Source organism: Schistocerca piceifrons, chromosome 1 (assembly GCF_021461385.2).
Source record: "Schistocerca piceifrons isolate TAMUIC-IGC-003096 chromosome 1, iqSchPice1.1, whole genome shotgun sequence".
NCBI lineage: Eukaryota > Metazoa > Arthropoda > Insecta > Orthoptera > Acrididae > Schistocerca > Schistocerca piceifrons.
In genome coordinates, this window is record NC_060138.1 from 1088707168 (window position 1) to 1088727200 (window position 20033).

Below are 20033 nucleotides of genomic sequence, written 5' to 3' on the forward strand. Positions count from 1 at the left end.
GGGGGGAGGAGGAAGGGAGGGAGTAGGGGGGAGGGTCTGACTTGAGCGTACTTTTCAATTACTTCATCAGGGTGTAGGCGAATGGTGAGGCTATTACAAACAGACGGCACTGCTAGACCAGGCAGCACTATTTCCAGTGCTGTTGCACAAATAGTTCTTCCGTCTTTTTAATGTTGAGAATGTTCTCTCAGTTGTTGCTATGGATACGGTAATAGTAGCAAAAAATTTCAGGGTACAATTTATATTAGGTAAAAAATATTCATTGCAGTGAGCTAAAGCTCCGGGAGCACCTTCAGGGCGATTGGCCTCTGGTATTTTATTCCATTTGCAGTTCCGCAATTACATTTATGACTTTAACCCACTTTCATCAACACGTAGTGTGCGAAAACCTTGTGGGTGTTGGAGAAAACAATTCCCTTATTCCCACATACATTTAGCAATAACTGAACACTACACACATGAATGAATTGTGTAGACGTGAACAGCACGGAATAACTAACTAAAGCTAAGTCAAAGAATAACTATATCACTGCACGTAAATTAACACTTCACGGAATGTTTATGAAGCACTGTACACTTGTAGGGATCGATTGTCAGAAATAGGTCACTACATGACTCCCCCCTTTAATGCTAACGATATCGCAGATTAAATTTCACACGCCGTCCAGCTCTTGTAACTACTTCTTTCTTGAAGCCGGACGGTGCGTCACGTGTGTCCGTGGTTGTGTCAGGGAGTGGTGTAGTAGTCCTCGATGTCGGTCTTGGTGTTGCAGTGACTGGTGTTCGCTGAGCGTTGTGGTGTTCATGGGGTACAGGAACACATCTTGTAGCTTCTCCTGTCTTCTCTGGTTTGTATTCAGTGGTAGCTGTGGTGTCTGTTGCGTCCAGAAATGCAGACTTGATACGGTCCACTGTAACTGTGGTGGGTGTACCGTTAATCATTATGCGGAAAGTATTGGTATCCCTACTGACTACCAGATATGGTTCGTCATATGGTGGCTGCAGTGGTTTACGCAGAGTATCATTGCGTAAGAATACATGCGTGCACTTGTCTAGCTCCGCAAAAACGAACGAGTGTCTTCCAAGCTGGTTTCTGGGCATTGTTGGTCTCAATTGGCGTATATGCTCTCTTAATCTTGTGGCGAATTCTGATGCTGTGATTGTATCATCTGCCATGCTGTGCAGATATTCTCCAGGTAGCCGTAACGTTTGTCCATACACCAGTTCTGCTACTGTTGCTTTCATATCACTTTTGAATGACGTTCGTAGACCCAAAGGTACGATAGGTAGTGCCTCTGTCCAATTCGGTGTTGCGTGACATCTCAGTGCTACCTTTAACTGTCGATGAAGACGCTCAACCATGCCATTTGATGCGGGGTGGTATACCGTGGTACGTATGCGTTTCGTACCTAATAACGTAGCCAATGCTTTGAAAACGTAGGCTTCAAATTGCCGTCCTTGATCGGTTGTAATTCTCAGTGGAACTCCAAACCGGGCAGTCCAACCACGAAAAAATGTTTGAGCTATAGTTTCTGCAGTGATGTTGAAAGGTGGCTACAATGAGTCACAGCGCCAGAGATTGCGCCAAAGAGTTTTATTCCGCCGCCTCCACTGGCAGTGCTTATTCAGTATTGTGTGGTTAGTGCTTTGCTGAGAGGATGTCGATAGCTGTACTAGTTGAGGCCATGTCGTGTGCAGTTGTTTTGATGGGCTAGACACCAGATGTTGTTGGATTGAGGATGTTGTAATGATCAGGGTGTATTTTTCGTCAATATATATGAAGGTAAAGAATTTTTTTTTATTTCATACGTCTTAAATAATAATGCATCTTGGTCACAGGCTCAGTCAACAAAGCATCTGGCTCGTGTTCTTGTATTAGACTGTAATTCTGGTTTCTATATGCAATTATTGTATTTCTGTTTTTTTAATTACTTCAGTGTAAATGGTGTTTAAAGCATCTTGTCGTATTGAGGAAGAACCGTGCCAGATGTGTACGTTGAATCACACTTCCACACACAGAACAGTTACACTTGTGCTTTGTTGTTTCGTAGCTTTTATAGTTGCTGGGGACTTAATTAATTAATTGTGTTAACGCAAATTTCATTTCATTCTTTGTTGTTATTCTGTGCAGTCAGATTGCGGAGTTATACTAGTCAGGGCCAACCGGTTACGAGACTTCGTAATTGGACAGACAGCTACTAAAATTAAAAAATTTTGCATTATATTTAATTAAACCCCCATGCACGTGGCGACCGCTGCTTCGGATCGTCCCCTGGAATTCTTTTGATAGTAAAAATAGCAGACAGTAGTATTGTTGTAGTAATTTGTAGTTTAGTAATTGTAGTCTATATTGCAAGTGCAGATTTGAACAGTTGTAGTTGTCTCGTCATTCTTTTAATGGTATTTTGGCAGAATTTAATTTTTGATGTCTTGTATACAGGTTTGACAATTTTGTGCAACTATGAAGATTTTAATTGTTCGTTAGGCGTGTTTGTCGGGAAGCATTTCGTGTGAATGGTATTGTTGGTGATAAAGTGTTTTAGTCTGGGTAATTTTCGTATTGTGACAAGTTTTGTATGTTTTGTAAATGATTACGCGATCGATGAAAAAGGCAAAAACGATGGATAGTGAGAATGACGAAATTGTTAACATGGCGAACTCGCCAACACATGAGAACAGTATGATGAATAATGAACTAGAAAACAATTTAATAAGTCGAGATAATAGTCCGGAACCAGTTCAAAATTTTTCACAATCAACAAATTTTCAGAATATGAGATTAACGACAGAAGATTCTGGAATAGGATCGAACACAGATAGCTTTACTGCTATGACGAAAGAAGTTCATTTTGCGGGAAATGTTAGGGGTGAAAAGAATTTCGAACCAGTTAATATGGAGCACTTGATGAGTGCAATATTAAATTTGGGATCTGACTTAAAAACAGTGGGATCACAAATAGGAACAAATAAAACAGAGATGGAAACAATGGAAACTCCCTGGCAAACTCACGCTATTAATGAACAAGAATTTATTTGTACCATATACGCCGCTCTGAGCAAGTTGTATATACCGTAATTATTGAACAAAAAATATTATTGAATTTTGTGTAAAAGACATTTGTTATTATCGTAATATTTTTTGTAGTAATATTCTCTCTGTATTTAGGATAGTAATTTTTCTATATTTATTATGTGATTGTGAAATGTGTCAGTATCTGCGATAACAGAGATGTGAAATTTAGCCAGAGGAGAATAATATTGTCAAATTACCAAGAAATGTTAATACTCAGCAGTAGTATAAAAGAACCATGTACAGCGTATTCTTTGGTCTTCTCTGTGTAGAGCTGAATGCGAGAGGAAGCTGTGTCGAAGCGATTTATGAATGGGTAGACTTCTTTTGTCTCTGTCTAGATTTAGCCGCCATTAGAGGAGGCGTTACAAATTAATGTGAGTTCAATTATTGTTTGATCTAAATATATCAGAATTTATCAAAAGTGTGTATTATTAATGTAAATTAGCTTGCCCATGTCATCTATAAAATTTCTTTAAAGAATTTTCAGCATTTTTAGCGGTGTTGCTGGGCTGTGCCGCGACCGATCGATTTGCAGCGGCAGCACATTTAAAAAATTGTTCCGCTAAAGGAAAAATCAACCAAACCCGTAAATCGGGAACAGATAGATAAAAATTAACAGTGAATTAAGAAATTGTTCTTCTTTTACAGTGATCCTGAGACTGATGAATTTTAAACTAATTATACGTTTGTGCATTCGTAGGCGGATAGTTAATGTTAGTTAACATTGAAATTTAACAATTTTGGTTCTTTCAAATAACTTAAATGTATAGCGAAGTAGGTTTGATCAGTGATAATTAAATGTTGGCTTGGCAATAATTAACCATTTTCTGCTTATAGAGATAATCTTGTGTTCCATAGCTAACGCCGGGATAGAATTCAGTAAATATTTAACAAAAAAAGCCCACTGCATTTAGAAAATGTGTGCCAAGGCCGAATTATGTAAAGGATTTAATTCTCAACTAAATATTCTTAATCAGTTAATATGAGTTCAAGTAATTCTTAAATGTACGTAATTCTTTTGAAAGTGAATTTTTTTTATTACCACACGTAAATAAGAGAGAGGTTCTACAACAAAGTTCGTACTTACAGAAGACAGTTAAAGAGAGGCAAATTAATTAACTAAAAGCAATAATTATTATACTATCTTTAACGAAAATAAAAGCAATTTCGTTAAATTGGCGCCCAACGTGGGGCTCGAATATGCAGTGGCCACTAAATACCCATGAGATAACTAGGGAATTATTATAGTCGAACTTTGTTGGAGAACATTTAATAATTTTTCCATGTATTGTATGTATTGCATAACCAATATTGTGTGGTAATACCTGTATATGATTTTTTGCATGAGAACACTATATACCCAGAGGCAAGCTGAAGAAGAGAGCTCATTATAGCGAAAAATTAATTACCTACCACAATATCAGGGGGCAGCTGCACCCAAGATAGATCACCAAAAGGTAAAGCTACAGTGTAGTTGTCCTGTGGGTAGTAAAGTAGCCTCATTGCAGTGTTCTCGGATCATTAGTGGTGTGCTTGTTGTTAGTGTTTTTTTTTTAAATAACAGGACATTTGAGTAGTTAGTCACTGTAGTATATAATAAGTGTGTTTTAACAAATGACCATTTCTTGTGTGATTATGTCAGTGAAACCTGAGTGTTAGGATATTTAGTTCAGATTTTGTTTCTTTTGTTGACTATGGTTAGGTTGCGTAGTCAGAAAGATATCAACATGGATAATGAACAACAATTAGTAAGTAGTGATACCGAGTTAGAAAGTGGGACACAAAGTAATGTTAGTGGCGTAGTTCAGGAAGTACAATGTGAGAATCTGGGGGCAGAAGGGCAAGAAATGTTGCCACTGCCAGCCAGTGATTCAGTTGATAGCGGAAATACTGTGCCACCCGCAAGCACTGGACACGGACCAGAGAGTGGTGAGGTGTCAGAAGCGCAATCATTAAGAGTTATGTTCGAGCGCATGCTCAATTTCCAAGCTGAATTTGTACGTATGCAAGCAGAACGCGAAAGAGAACGTGATGCTGAACAAGCAGAGCGTGACCAGAGAATGGTAGCTGAATTTGCATGTATGCAAGCAGAACGCGATAGAGAACGTGATGCTAAACAAGCAGAGCGTGATAGAGAACGTGATGCTAAACAAGCAGAGCGTGATCGACGCCTGCATGAGAGAGACTTGCAGTTAATGCAATCTTTGGAAGCTATGCAAAGTGAGATTGTTAGTTTGAAACAAAACTATGAAACCATACCCAAAACGGTGCAAGAACTAAGCGAAAGAGTAGATAGTATCCAAGTGGCTAACGCCAGTATCGTAGATGAAATCAGTGTACTGACCAACAGGGTGGAACAATTAGAGATTGACACAAATCAAGTAATTGAGCACAAACTGTCCGAACAAGTGCACAAAATGGAAAGCGAATTTATAAAGGAAATAGACGAGAAAGTGCACGCCGCGATTGAAGCCAAAGATGTGGGCTCAAATGCGGAAGTGCAGAACCTGAAAAAGGTGGTACACACTGACATTCCGCTGTGGCAGCGGAATGTCAACCGTCGTCTTGCCGAAATAGAAATCAGCTTGCGGCATGACGACTCACAGCTGTATGTCACGCCAGCCAGGTCCAACAATGATAGGCATATAAATACAGCAGTAAAAAATTGCGACTGCGAGACAGAATAGGCAACCAATGTAAGCGAAACAAATAAATGCCATTCCAAAATAGTGATTGAAGAAAGCCTGATTAGAAACCGACAGTTTCAGATCTTTACAACGGAGAAGAAATCTGTTCACCCTGTAGTGTTTATCAAGGGATTTAGAAACATTTTGCCTAGCGTTTGGAGTCATACATAGAAAATACAGTTCGTTATGTCTTACATACAAGGAGATGCTGCATTATGGGCAACCGAAGCAGCTGACAGTTGCGATACATATGAGCAATTTGAAAAGGCATTCTTGGCCAAATATTGGTCAACATGTATTCAGGAGAGATTACGGAAGGAGGTATATAATCCAGAGCTGTATTCTCCACGATTAGGCAATTTGCGAAAATATTTTGAGAAGTACATTAATAAGACCCGTTATTGGGACGAGCAGATTTCATCCCGCGATTTGATCAGACTTTTGAAATCACACTTGCCGATACACGTAAAGGAAAAACTTATACACGTGCTGGAGAATGACATGGAACGTTTCTTGTCTGTTCTGGACTCAATTGACCTGATTCAGGAGGACGTTAAGGCAGCCTCTGAACAGGCTAGAAGTAACGGAAACGGTTACAGAAATGGTCGAAATAACACGCCTCCACCAAATAATGGAAACGGCGGAGGTAACAATAGGAGACAAGATTATGTACAAAACGGGAATAGAGGTAGAGACCGGAACGGCAATAGTCCGCCGGTGAATAATGACCGGAAAAGGAGGTCTGATGACCGATATGAAACAGGCCCACCAAGCAATAGTAGATGGAAAAATGCCAGGGGGCCGTGGAACACTAATACCTATAATGATGCAAACCGAACTTGGCCACAGAACCAGAGGCCCAGAACGGACCGGCCAAACAGTGAAGGATATGACAATAACCGACCGCCACCACAAAATGCGCCAATTGCGCAACCGTGGCGGCCGACGCAACACAACTTACACATAGTGGAGGTCAGTGACACAGAGCAGCCACACCCATCCACCTGTAATAATTCAACAAACTAGATTCAGCCGAGATACGCTCTCCATCGTCGGCTGAGGTTTGGAGTGAGAGCAGCCCGACACCGAACAAAACATTGGGAATCTGTATCCTCAGGTATAATGACGGGGTACAGATGGGACATGAATTGATAACTGAACCATCCACGTGTATAAAGGAGCACAAAGACAAAGTACAAGCGATAATAGAGATCAAAATTAACAATATTGATGTGCAAGCGATCGTAGATACAGGTGCTACTGTCAGTGTCATGAGTATGGACTTATTCAAAGTACTGGGGAAAGAAAGGCCTATGCTGACTTTTCCTGTGAACAATTGTAAAGTCACTGGAGCCATAAGTGCACAGCGACAAATAATTAAACTCCAAGTGCGGGTAGAGATGTATATAGGGGAAGAAGCCATAGCGTGCTCATTCCTGGTAGTAAAGGGTTTAAGGGTAGCCTGCATTTTGGGGGTAGATTTTTTGAGAGAAAGGGACGCAGTAATCGACCTTTCTCGGGGAAAATTAAGTTTGATGAACGCTGGTAGGAGGATTGAATTGTCCATGCTCAGATCTGAAGAGGTACCTGTGCCTAATTGTAATGCTATTAACATAAAGTGTAGGAATCAGTGGATACTACATTTAGACAATCATTGTCAAGGACAAAATCTCTATTATCCAGACGTACAAAGTGATCAATTAAAAAGCAAATGTGGACGCACTAGTGAACAAAGTATCACAGTCCGAAAATTTGAACTCAATGCAACAGTAGGATTTGGTACAGTTATTAACTAACTATGCAGATGTATTTTCAGAACGACCAGGAATTGTTAAGGGATATCAGTACAATATCGAGGTGAAGCCTCACAAAACAACCTACTGTCGAGCCTCATACTCCATTCCTTGGTCCAAGAAGGAAATAGTAGCTATAGAAATAAGAAAACTGATCGAGTGGGGAATAATAGAACCGTCTTTGTTCCCTTATAGTAGTCCTTTGGTGGCGGTAGCAAAAGCAGACGGACAGGTACGGTTAGTATTAGATGCGAGAGACATAAACGAAATTATTGTACCTGTCAGTACTCATCCGGAAAACTTAGATGAGCAAATTCAAAAATTCCATGGAGTGCAATATTTGACATCTATTGATATGAAAAGTTCATTCTGGCAAATCCTGCTCACACCCGAGTCGAGGAAATATACTGCATTTATATTTGGGGGAAGGAGCTACCAATTTAGGGTACTACCTTTCGGCTTAAATGTAAGTGCAGGAGTTTTCATAACAGCCCTCGACGCGGTTTTAGGTCCGGATTTGCTGCAAAGGGTAACAGTGTATGTAGACGATCTGGTGATTGCTACTGCCACCTGGGAGGAGCACGTAGAACTACTGAGTAGAGTCTTAGAAAGGTTTAAGCAAGCGGGAGTAACAGCGAATCTTGAGAAATCCAAATTTGGACGTAATCAGATTAAATTTCTAGGTCACATAATAACACCAGAAGGCATCAAACCTGACAGCAAAAAACTTGACGCAATTCGTGGGTTTCCTAATCCGAGAACTAAGAGACAACTCAAAGCGTTTATAGGTCTTGCATCCTTTTTTTAGACGGTTTGTTCCAAACCAATTAATGAATAACGAATCTTTATTGAGCCTGTTGCGTAAAAATGCGCACTGGGTGTGGACAGAAGAATGTCAACGCGCATTTGACGCTATCAAAAACGCCTTGGTGAATGCAAACATACTGCGACACCCAGACATGACAAAAGATTTTTGCATAGCGACAGATTCGTGTTCATACGGTCTGGGCGCTTGTTTATTTCAGTGGGACAGGAGCAACGACCCCACAACAATCAATGTAATCGGATTTGCCAGCCGCACACTAAACAGCTGTGAGAGAGCATATTCCGCTACCGAATTAGAGGCCCTTGCAGTGGTTTGGGCGGTAAAGAAATTCAACTATTACATCTATGGTAAAGAAGTCAAAGTATTCAGTGACCACCAGGCTCTGAGCTATTTAATGTCTTGCAAATTATACCATACCCGCATTGCAGGAATATAAAATTAAGATTATGTACCTAAAAGGACAAGATAATGTTGTAGCTGACGCCTTGTCGAGGCTCCCACTAGGTCAATCCTCAGTGTCAAAGATTTTGGAACAATCGGGGGAATATCGAATACTCTTAGTACAAGATAAGGTACATAGGAGGGACTTTTTACACATGTGTAAGAATATGTCTATATTGCAGGAAACTGATCCGATTTGGCGAGATATCATTAGCAAAATTAAAGAAGGAACCAATCTTAAAAGTGTTCAGAATTTCAAAATAGTAGATAATATTCTGTATTATAAAACAGGTGTGTCAAATGACCATGGAGTCGTGTGTATACCGCAACAGGCTATCCCAGCTGTAGTGTGGCACACGCATTTAGCATGGGGTCACGCTGGGATAGGCAAAACAATAAGGATTTTATCCAGATTCTGTTACTTTAAGGGAATAAGCCAGCAGACTCGCACCATTATCAGGACTTGTCCTCTGTGCCAAAAAGCTAAGTTTCAAAATAAGTCCACAAGGTTTGAACTGCATCCTATAGTGCCTCATCGGCCACTTCAGTTAGTATCTATAGACATAGCAGGACCCTACCCACGAGCCAGGGGTGGATTAAAGTACATTTTAGCGGTGTATGACCTTTTCTCTAAATACTTAAAAATATACTGCCTTAAATCAGCCACTGCTCGTGGAATAGTTAAATGGTTAGGGAAAGAATATTTTACACAAGTGGGTAAACCTGAAGCGATAATATCGGATAATGCTTCCTATTTTACAGGCCATACCTGGAAAAACTATTTACATGAACAAGATATAAAGCACATCCCGTTTTCACCCACAGGCAAGTTTAGTAGAGAGAACATTGGGAGAGTTAAATAAATTTTTCAGGTTATACGTTGCATATAAGCACACAAGATGGCCAGATCTGATACCTAAGTTTGGAAATTCACAACGCAACCCCGCATGCTTCTACGGGGTATACACCAAACGAGATTATAATGAATAATAATAGAGTTCTGAATGAGTGGCTGGCACCTTTGCCTAAGGTCCCAGTCGTTCCTGAGCCTAAGGAAGAGAAGATAAGAAAAGCAGGGTGCAACCTTACCAGGTGCGCTCAGAAAAGGAAAGAAAAATATAATCGACATGTGACGAATAACCAAAAATTTAGTGTTGGGGACTTGGTACTCTTACGCAATCATCCTAAGTCCTCGGCATCCTTGAAACAGAATAGCAAGTGGCAATTGGTGTACAATGGACCTTTTAGAGTAGTAAGTGTGCCACATGAGTGTAGCTATCTCTTAGCAGATCCCCACTCAGGGAGAGTACGGGGACTGTATCCGCGTAAGGATGTAAAAATATTCCTACAGTAAATGACTATAGTCCTATGTGATATGTGTAAAAAAAAAGATACACCATTCTTTTGAAAATGAATGAACATTAATGATGTGTGATCTTAGAGATAATGTATTAGTGTAGAAGTATTTAGTTATAAGAATATGATTGACTTTCTCTTTTGTTTATGAATATTTGTGTTATGTCTTCTTTTAATTAATGTTAGCTTAAACATGCTCTAAATGTCTGCACAGATAACCTGATTAGTGCAATTATTTATAGTGTTAAATTGTGACAGAGATCAGTCAGGAGGAACATTTTAGTAATGATTAGTTTGTGTACTGCATAATATTCTATATGTGTGTCAAACTTGAAATATTTCTTGTACAATCTTTTCTATTATATGTGTATATATGTATATATGTGTAGCTGTCAGATTGACAGATTCGAACCCAGAATAATATCAATAATATGAGGCCCTGAGAACTTTATTATCTAACCAATGTTATCAGAGAGAATAATGCACCCAGTAGTGACCCGAGGGCACCATGGGAGGCAAACTTATTGCAAATTTAAGTAGCGCAAAGTTACGCACAAAGAAGCTTCAATTGAAGCATGTGCAGATTCAATCAGTAAAAAAGGAGCTAGCCGGATACAGTCCAAGTCAATTTTAGCCTACAGAGACTACACTGTAGTTACGTAGGACCTTGCAAGTGAAGTAAGACATAATTTCAAAGGAGTTATTGAACAATATGCCTGAATCCGGCTGGAATGCACAAATAAAATCTACTCGAACACGAATATAGATGATTTTTGGGCAAACTAATACGAAATTTTAATATTTGTTACCATGTACGCAAATATCACACACCTTGGTAAAGAGTTACGAATGTGCTGTTACAAAAATTGCACAACGGACATTGTAAATAAAAATAAAGGAACTTAAACAAAAGTGCAGTATTGTGTGGCAGAGACAGACAGTGACTGTTAAACCTGCAGCAATACGTCACGAAGTTGTTGTGTATAAGTAATAAAAAACTGTATCATCGCCGTGTGTGCAAGTGGACAAGGAACTAGCACGACACGAACAGTGAGCCGATAACGGACGGTGGACCAAGTTAGTGTCAAACTTTTAATTCTTTGTGTGTCAAGGGACGCTAGGAAAGCGCATTGACTACAGAGATACATTTTGTCCTAAGGTGAAAACTTGCGTGTGACCAATGACAAGTCATGACATGGTGAAAAATATTGTGTGCCCATAAAACGTGTTACTGTGACAACGAAACATTGTGCAAACCAGACTATTAAGGCCTACTGAATAATAACTGCCAATAACTGTGTGCGTTTTTTTTTCCCACAGCAGGAAAAATGCCCATAAGGATAGTGCACTGTTTGTGAACTTGTTGCATGTTTGCTGGAGCACTACAAGAAGACGTCACACGGGCTCGGGCGAGCTGATATACAACGCGCATCCGGCTACTTCAGCCATGCAGCGGCCGCAGCAGCCCGTAGCAGACCAGACAGCCACACGCCTCTCCGCGCCGTAGCTGTCAACACTGGGGGCGGTGACCTACACGGAACCGACGCGCCGCGCCGAGAGCCGCTCAACAATCACTCCGCACCGCTCACCAACTACAGCATTATTGACTTTTTCCAAAATATTTACATAAACTGCATAACATGTCAATGACTCCATTTTGATAAACATTGAACATTTATTATGTATGTCCGTAAACTGATAAGAGAAAATGAACACTAACAAGTGCAAGAGATGAATTTGTAACACGTAGGTAGTGGAAACATTATGAAAAGTGATCCTGTGCTAAGTGATTTTTAAAAAAAAAAAAACCTAAGTGATATATCCTAGGACAAGTGACCTTGCAGTATATCCCAAAATTAATAATAACGAGTAGTTAATCACACAAAAAAAAAACTTTCGTTGAACTGTATGTGACTGTGATATTATGTAACCGTTGGTGACAAACTGCTAAATTAATTCAAATGAATGACTATTAAAGAGACAATATTAATCATGAACCAACTGGGATGGCTGGGCTCCGGCACAGTTTTGCCCAGGTTTCCTGTCTGCCTTCGTCCGAATGGGGGAGCCATGAACATATATAATCCTGGGACTAATTAAAAGAGCCATTCCATAAAAAATACAGAATTGTAAAGAACGTTACTGGCACCATTGTGTCAAAGTATAGAAACTCTTTGCCAAATGCTGCCAGGGGGCAATGTAACGTTCCCTGGCAAACTCACGCTATTAATGAACAAGAATTTATTTGTACCATATACGCCGCTCTGAGCAAGTTGTATATACCGTAATTATTGAACAAAAAATATTATTGAATTTTGTGTAAAAGACATTTGTTATTATCGTAATATTTTTTGTAGTAATATTCTCTCTGTATGTAGGATAGTAATTTTTCTATATTTATTATGTGATTGTGAAATGTGTCAGTATCTGCGATAACAGAGATGTGAAATTTAGCCAGAGGAGAATAATATTGTCAAATTACCAAGAAATGTTAATACTCAGCAGTAGTATAAAAGAACCATGTACAGCGTATTCTTTGGTCTTCTCTGCGTAGAGCTGAATGCGAGAGGAAGCTGTGTCGAAGCGATTTATGAATGGGTAGACTTCTTTTGTCTCTGTCTAGATTTAGCTGCCATTAGAGGAGGCGTTACAAATTAATGTGAGTTCAATTATTGTTTGATCTAAATATATCAGAATTTATCAAAAGTGTGTATTATTAATGTAAATTAGCTTGCCCATGTCATCTATAAAATTTCTTTAAAGAATTTTCAGCATTTTTAGCGGTGTTGCTGGGCTGTGCCGCGACCGATCGATTTGCAGCGGCAGCACATTTAAAAAATTGTTCCGCTAAAGGAAAAATCAACCAAACCCGTAAATCGGGAACAGATAGATAAAAATTAACAGTGAATTAAGAAATTGTTCTTCTTTTACAGTGATCCTGAGACTGATGAATTTTAAACTAATTATATGTTTGTGCATTCGTAGGCGGATAGTTAATGTTAGTTAACATTGAAATTTAACAATTTTGGTTCTTTCAAATAACTTAAATGTATAGCGAAGTAGGTTTGATCAGTGATAATTAAATGTCGGCTTGGCAATAATTAACCATTTTCTGCTAATAGAGATAATCTTGTGTTCCATAGCTAACGCCGGGATAGAATTCAGTAAATATTTAACAAAAAAAACCCACTGCATTTAGAAAATGTGTGCCAAGGCCGAATTATGTAAAGGATTTAATTCTCAACTAAATATTCTTAATCAGTTAATATGAGTTCAAGTAATTCTTAAATGTACGTAATTCTTTTGAAAGTGAATTTTTTTTATTACCACACGTAAATAAGAGAGAGGTTCTACAACAAAGTTCGTACTTACAGAAGACAGTTAAAGAGAGGCAAATTAATTAACTAAAAGCAATAATTATTATACTATCTTTAACGAAAATAAAAGCAATTTCGTTAAAAATATTAAATTTGGGATCTGACTTAAAAACAGTGGGATCACAAATAGGAACAAATAAAACAGAGATGGAAACAATGGAAACACACTTAGACTCACGAATAGGGACATGTTTCAAAAACATGAAAGATGAATTAAAGAAAGAAATTAGAGAAGAAGTACAACCAATTTTGAATGCTCACAATAATAGATTAATTTCAATAGAAATTAGACAAAAGGAACAGGATAGAGAACAGGAAGAAAGAGATCGCGTGATAGTACAAAAATTTTCAGAGTTAAATTTACAACGTGTACACGATAAGGAAGAAATATTTGAAAGAATCGAGGAATCAGTACCAGTTGACAGAATAAATAACCTAACGCAACAGTATGAACAGTTAATTACTAGATGTGTCAATACCGAAAACCGAGTCGCGACACTTACGGAAGACGTAAATAAACAGAAAGAACAAATAGGTGACTTATCAGAAAGAGTTGAGACTTCAGATAAATTGACAAGTCTTAGTTTAAATGGGGACAGAGATTCAGATGATACAGCTCCATTGCAATTTGCAGAAACAGAAGAGTACCAGAATATAAATAAACATATTGAAAATCAGGGAAAATTTAATGAACGCGTTAAAAGGGAATTTGAGGCGTTACAACAGCAAGTCAAACAAATTGAAAGCGAAATTGTAGGAAAGGACAGTAGAAGAAATTTAGAATCACAGATAGCAGAGGGGTTTGAAGAAAATAATTTATTTCATTTACGAGAAGCAACAAGAGAGCGCCAGGCGCGCGAACTTGACAATAATCGACATTGGGAATGGGACAGACGCGGTAGGTCTTTGTCGCCACGAGGCGAAAACTTTGACTATAAACACTTTTTAACTGTTCGGAAATTTAAGATCTTTCGCAATTCTAAGAATGACATACATTCATGTTCATGGTTAGATCAATTTATGTACGCACTTCCACCAAATTGGCCACTAAGTCACAAACTGGAATTTATGTGCGGCTATTTAGGTCCTCAGGGGATTCGCTACACTAAGTGAATATGTGCCGTAGCGTGCACAGGGCCCCGAGCAGTAGTGGTGCTATTTCCCTTTTAGTTTTCTGCACCGCTGCCTACTCTTCTGCTATTCTTTGTATCTATCAAAACAACTCTTCAACTATCAATCTATCTAGAGAGTCGGTAAAGAATAACCGGATATGACTATTTTACCCAAAAGTGATTTCGGAAATTACCATTTGGACTTACTATATTTTCTGCAGCATTCATTCGTAGGTTAAAAGAAATTTTACCTGTTTAACTTCGTGACGATATTACTTCATATGTTGACGATATTCTTATTGCTAAACGTTCTTGGAGTGAGCATAACAAAATTTTGGATTCATTACTACGTATTTTTGAAAGAGTTGGCATTACAGTGAACTTGGAAAAATCTGAATTTGATCGTTCTCAGGTGAAATTTCTTGGTCATATTATTTCTACAGAAGGTATTCTTCCTGATCCAGAGAAACTAGATGCTATTCGTAATTATGCTGTTCCTACTACAAAACGTGATGTTCGTAGTTTCCTTGGTGTCTGTAATTTTCTTAGACGCTTTGTTAGATTGGACAATTTGACCACACCTCGTTTATGTGAACTATCTGGAAAGAATTCTAAGTGGTGTTGGGATGAGGAAGCTCAATCAGAATTTGAACAACTTTGTGATGCTTTAGTTGCTGCTCCACTTCTTTCACATCCGGATTTGTCTAAAGATTTTTGTTTGGCAATGGACTCATCATACAAAGGCCTTGGTGCACACTTATTTCAAGAAATAGAAGAAAACGGCGTTGTAGTACAGAAAACTATTGCATTTGGGAGTCGTGTTCTCTCTAAATCAGAAAAGAATTATTCGATTACGGAACTTGAAGCTTTGGCTGTTGTTTGGGCTTTCACAAAATTTCGGACATTTTTGTATGGGAGACATACTAAGGTTTACACCGATCATCGAGCTCTGGAATTTCTTATGTCAACAAAATTAACTCGTGGCAGATTGTCACGATGGGCGCTGTATCTACAGGAATTTGACTTTAGTATTGTTTACATACAGGGTTCTTCAAATATTATTGCTGATGCTTTATCACGTGCACCTATGGGTTTGAAACAAACTGCTGAGGAGGACTGCAAAGAAAACAATTATTGTTTGATGTATATTCAAGGTGTTGCATTTGAAAATTTTATTTCATCTTCGCTCCAGGACATCGCTAAGGAGCAAAACAAGGATCCAATCTGGAAGGACATTAAGGAGAAGTGGAGGAGAAAGGAAAGCGTAGCGATTAGACAGTATTATTTAGTTCGCAATGATATTCTTTTTAAACGAAAATCGGTCGACAGCTCTGTTTGGTTAGTTTGCATTCCTGATGAGTGGGTTAATAAATTGATTTGGTATACACATTTCAGTTATGCACACTTTGGTCCCAGAAAATGCTTTCATAAATTACGAGAAAATTTCTATTTCAGTAATATGGAAAAACGTATTCAATCTGTTCTTGCCAAATGCAAATTATGTCAAAAGGCTAAGTCGCCAACTATTTCTCACAGAGCACCGTTGTTTCCTATCATTCCAGCGAAATTAAAGGACATGGCTGCAGTCGATTTGTTCGGTCCAGTGGTTCGTTCTACTAATGGTTTTGCGTACATTTTGGTAGCAGTGGAATTGACATCAAAATATGTGTGTTTTACGCCTTTACGCAAAGCAACAGCTCGTTCAGTATCTAACGCTTTCATCAAACATTTTCTTAAAGAAGTGGGTCATGTTGATAAGGTTATATCAGATAATGTTTCGCTCTAAAATTTGGCTTCGTACTCTACGGCGTCGTAAGATTAAACCAATTTTCATTTCACTTTTTCACCCTCAATCTAACGCTTCAGAGAGACGGATGAAGGAAATCAATAAATTGTGTCGACTTTATTGTCATCAGAATCACAGAACATGGGATCAGTATCTTCATATTTTTCAAAACATTCTGAATGAACTCCCTAATGATTCAACTTCTTTACTGCCTCTATTGATATTAAAAAATAAAGCACCGACAAATCGCATTTCTGAAATTGTTCCTTTTCCGCCTACACGGAAACTGCGGCATTCTGAAGTTGTGAACCTGGCTTTGCAAAATATTGCATCTGCGGCTGCTAGAAGAGAGAAATCAGCTAACCGTCCTGGTCGTTTAAAAACCTTGTCAGTTGGTCAAAAGGTGTTAATTAAGTCTCACCATTTGTCTCACAAAGGAAAAGGCTTGTGTCGCAAATTTTTTCTGCTTTATAACGGTCCATATAGAGTTCGCAAAATTATTCATGATAACACTGTCGAAGTAGAAACTCTTAAATCTCGGCGCTCTAAGGGAATACATCATATATCGAACGTTAAAATTTTTGTGGAATGACGTACTTTTGAGAAACTAACAGTTATACGTAAACACGCGGAGAATGCAAGGATACCGCTCCGTGTACTGGCGGCGGCACATACTCAAAGCAACACTGAAGTCTGCGCGCCGCACAAGGCAGTCGTTGACCGCAAACAATTACTTCCTACGTCAAGCGTACCTACAGCTGATCGAGCGCTCGGTGCGAATGCACTGACAGCAGTAAACAAATACACAGTCTAATTTCTCTGATTAAGTTCAGTATAAAGCTATAGTGACTTGATAAATTATGTTATTAATGTTCAGTATTTTTCAGGATACAGTTGTATAAAATATTTAAGAACTTCAGGTAAATTCTGTGTGTCCGACGTTAAGAGGACTTGCTATCGAGAAAATTTCAGGAAGAATGTAATTTCGAAGAAGAAACTAATAAACTAAAAAGGTAACTATTAATTGAGTTTATTTTTCAGGTAACATATTTCCACTTAGGTACGTACTTTAGACGTAATTTGGTGCTCTCGATTACGTGATTTATACTTTGTGTTATCTGATTTTGACAATGATTGATTAATGAACAGGGTTGTTACTTATGCATATTATGCATCGCTTGGCTGCTATGCTTTTTCACTGATGTCACATTTTTTTATGTCCCTGCTGTGCTTATTTATTTAAATTATAATTGTCACATGATTAATTGTGCTGATATGGTTATGTATGTAAGTTATACTTTGTGATTTATCTGCTTGCGCCTTCATGTTTACTTATTAAGATTACATATGAACATTTATTTGCTTATGCTGATGTGATGCTAATGACCTGTTTATTATGTAAGATATATATTTGCTGCTTTGCGTATGGATTGCATATTTACACATTTCTGTTTGTTATCATAACTACTCTTTAATTTGGTATATAGAAATGCTGATATACGGTGTACGAACATGGAGTTTAGGTTACACTTTGGTACTAATTATAGATTGTTTGCTTGGCAGAGCCTCGTTGTAGGGATTGTGCTGCATCCACTTGTTGACATTCTGTTCTCTACTGGTATATTTACTCGCTATTGCATGTTTTGCTTACGCTCAGTGCTTTATATTTTAAGATAAGAAAATGAACTGCTATAATTCTACGAACGACATTGGTACAAGAAACTTCATTGAAGTCACATGAGCTGGAGGTTTTATGGAAGCTGTATAAATTTATGCTAGTAGGAAGGAAGCTAACGACATGACATACCAACACTAGGTTTAGACCATTGACAGTTACTACACTGCATTCTTCGTGAGCAATTGGAATATTAAGTGACACTTGACACAAGAAATACTCCACTTGTTTGCTTCTGTTTTGCCATGATTCTTGAAGTGCTGTACACACTGTGAAATATTACGATCATTCTCACTCCGTACTCGTACTTACTTACTGAAAGTTATTCAAACTAAAGGCTGTTAGAGGTCATGTATGCATTTCTCTTATTTAATGATGGACAAGGTAACCAAAATGTATTTTATAATTCATAATGAGTAGAAGATTTGGGTCAGGTGGATTACACAGAGGTTGAGTGTGGATATTATGTCTTTGGATTGTATGGGATAATGAATTGAAGTTTGCACTAGAATTTTATCTGAACTTGTTCGAGGAGACTGACTAGAGGAAAGAGTTGTTATGGAAGTGAAATGATATTGGCAATAAGGTTTATATGTGTCGACGTATAGAAGAGGTATTATTGAGGTATTGAGATTGTGTGAAGTTGATGATTATTGGAGTTTAGGTGGACAAGAGGTAAGGTAAATGGTATTGATGATAAGGTTTGTATGTATCGACGTAAGAGGTATTATTGAAGTATTAAGATTATGTGATGCTGATGATTATTGGAGTTTTGGTGGATAAGAGGTAAAGTAAGTGAGGAGCATATTTTTTTTGTTGGTTTATATGGAACAAGGAGGATGAAGATGGCAGACTAGAACACTCAAGTGGAAGGAAGATTGTCTACACACACACTTTGTTAAATCACTAAGCAGTATATACTTTTTTTCTGGAGAGAGGAAGTATTTGCATATCTTGGCTCACTGACAGTTGTTCAGCAACCGTACATTTGATTTGGCTGGGCAAACATTGGTCTTGACATGATAACTATGACGTTGGCTAACTATTATTGACTGTTATACATTGCTGCCACTACTACTTGATACACATGTCGAACATCAAATCTTTGACAGAACTGCATTTACACAGTTGACACTATTCAATTACACAGTAGTACTTAATGTGGATGAAAGATGAGTGAGTGTGTTTTGTGTTTTTTCCGTTCCTAATCCCAAATAATTGGTACCGACATATCTCCTAAATATTATTTTACATGTTTGTTGTAGCTTGCACTGACACCCACAAATATTATAGGTTTACTGTTATTTGTGTATTGTAATAGTTAATATGACAATTATCTGATATCATTTGTGTGTTTATTATAATTTGTATGTTTAGTGTAAGAGCATTGATTACAATTTTGTAAAAGCAACTGTGTGTGCATTCAAACTGTTGTTCGTGCTTGCACCTATTAACATTGCTGGGTGACACTTAGAAATGTTTAATTTCTGCTAATGAACTCTGATGAACTGTCTGATTAGTGATAGTGAATATTATGGACTGTTACCTGCACTTGTTCAACATGATGGGTGCCACTAGGAGATGTTTAATTTCTGCTGATGAACTGTCTGATTAGTGATAGTGAATATTATGGACTGTTACCTGCACTTGTTCAACATGATGGGTGCCACTAGGAGATGATTAATTTCTGCTGATAAACTCCGATGAACTGTCTGATTAGTGATACTGAATGTTATGGACTGTTCCCTGCACTTGTTCAACATGATGGGTGCCACTTGGAAATGTTTAATTTCTGCTGATAAACTCTGATGAACTGTCTGATTAGTGATAGTGAATATTATGGACTGTTACGTGCACCTGTTCAATATTGCTGGGTGCACCTAATGGAACTGCTTCTACTAAAATAA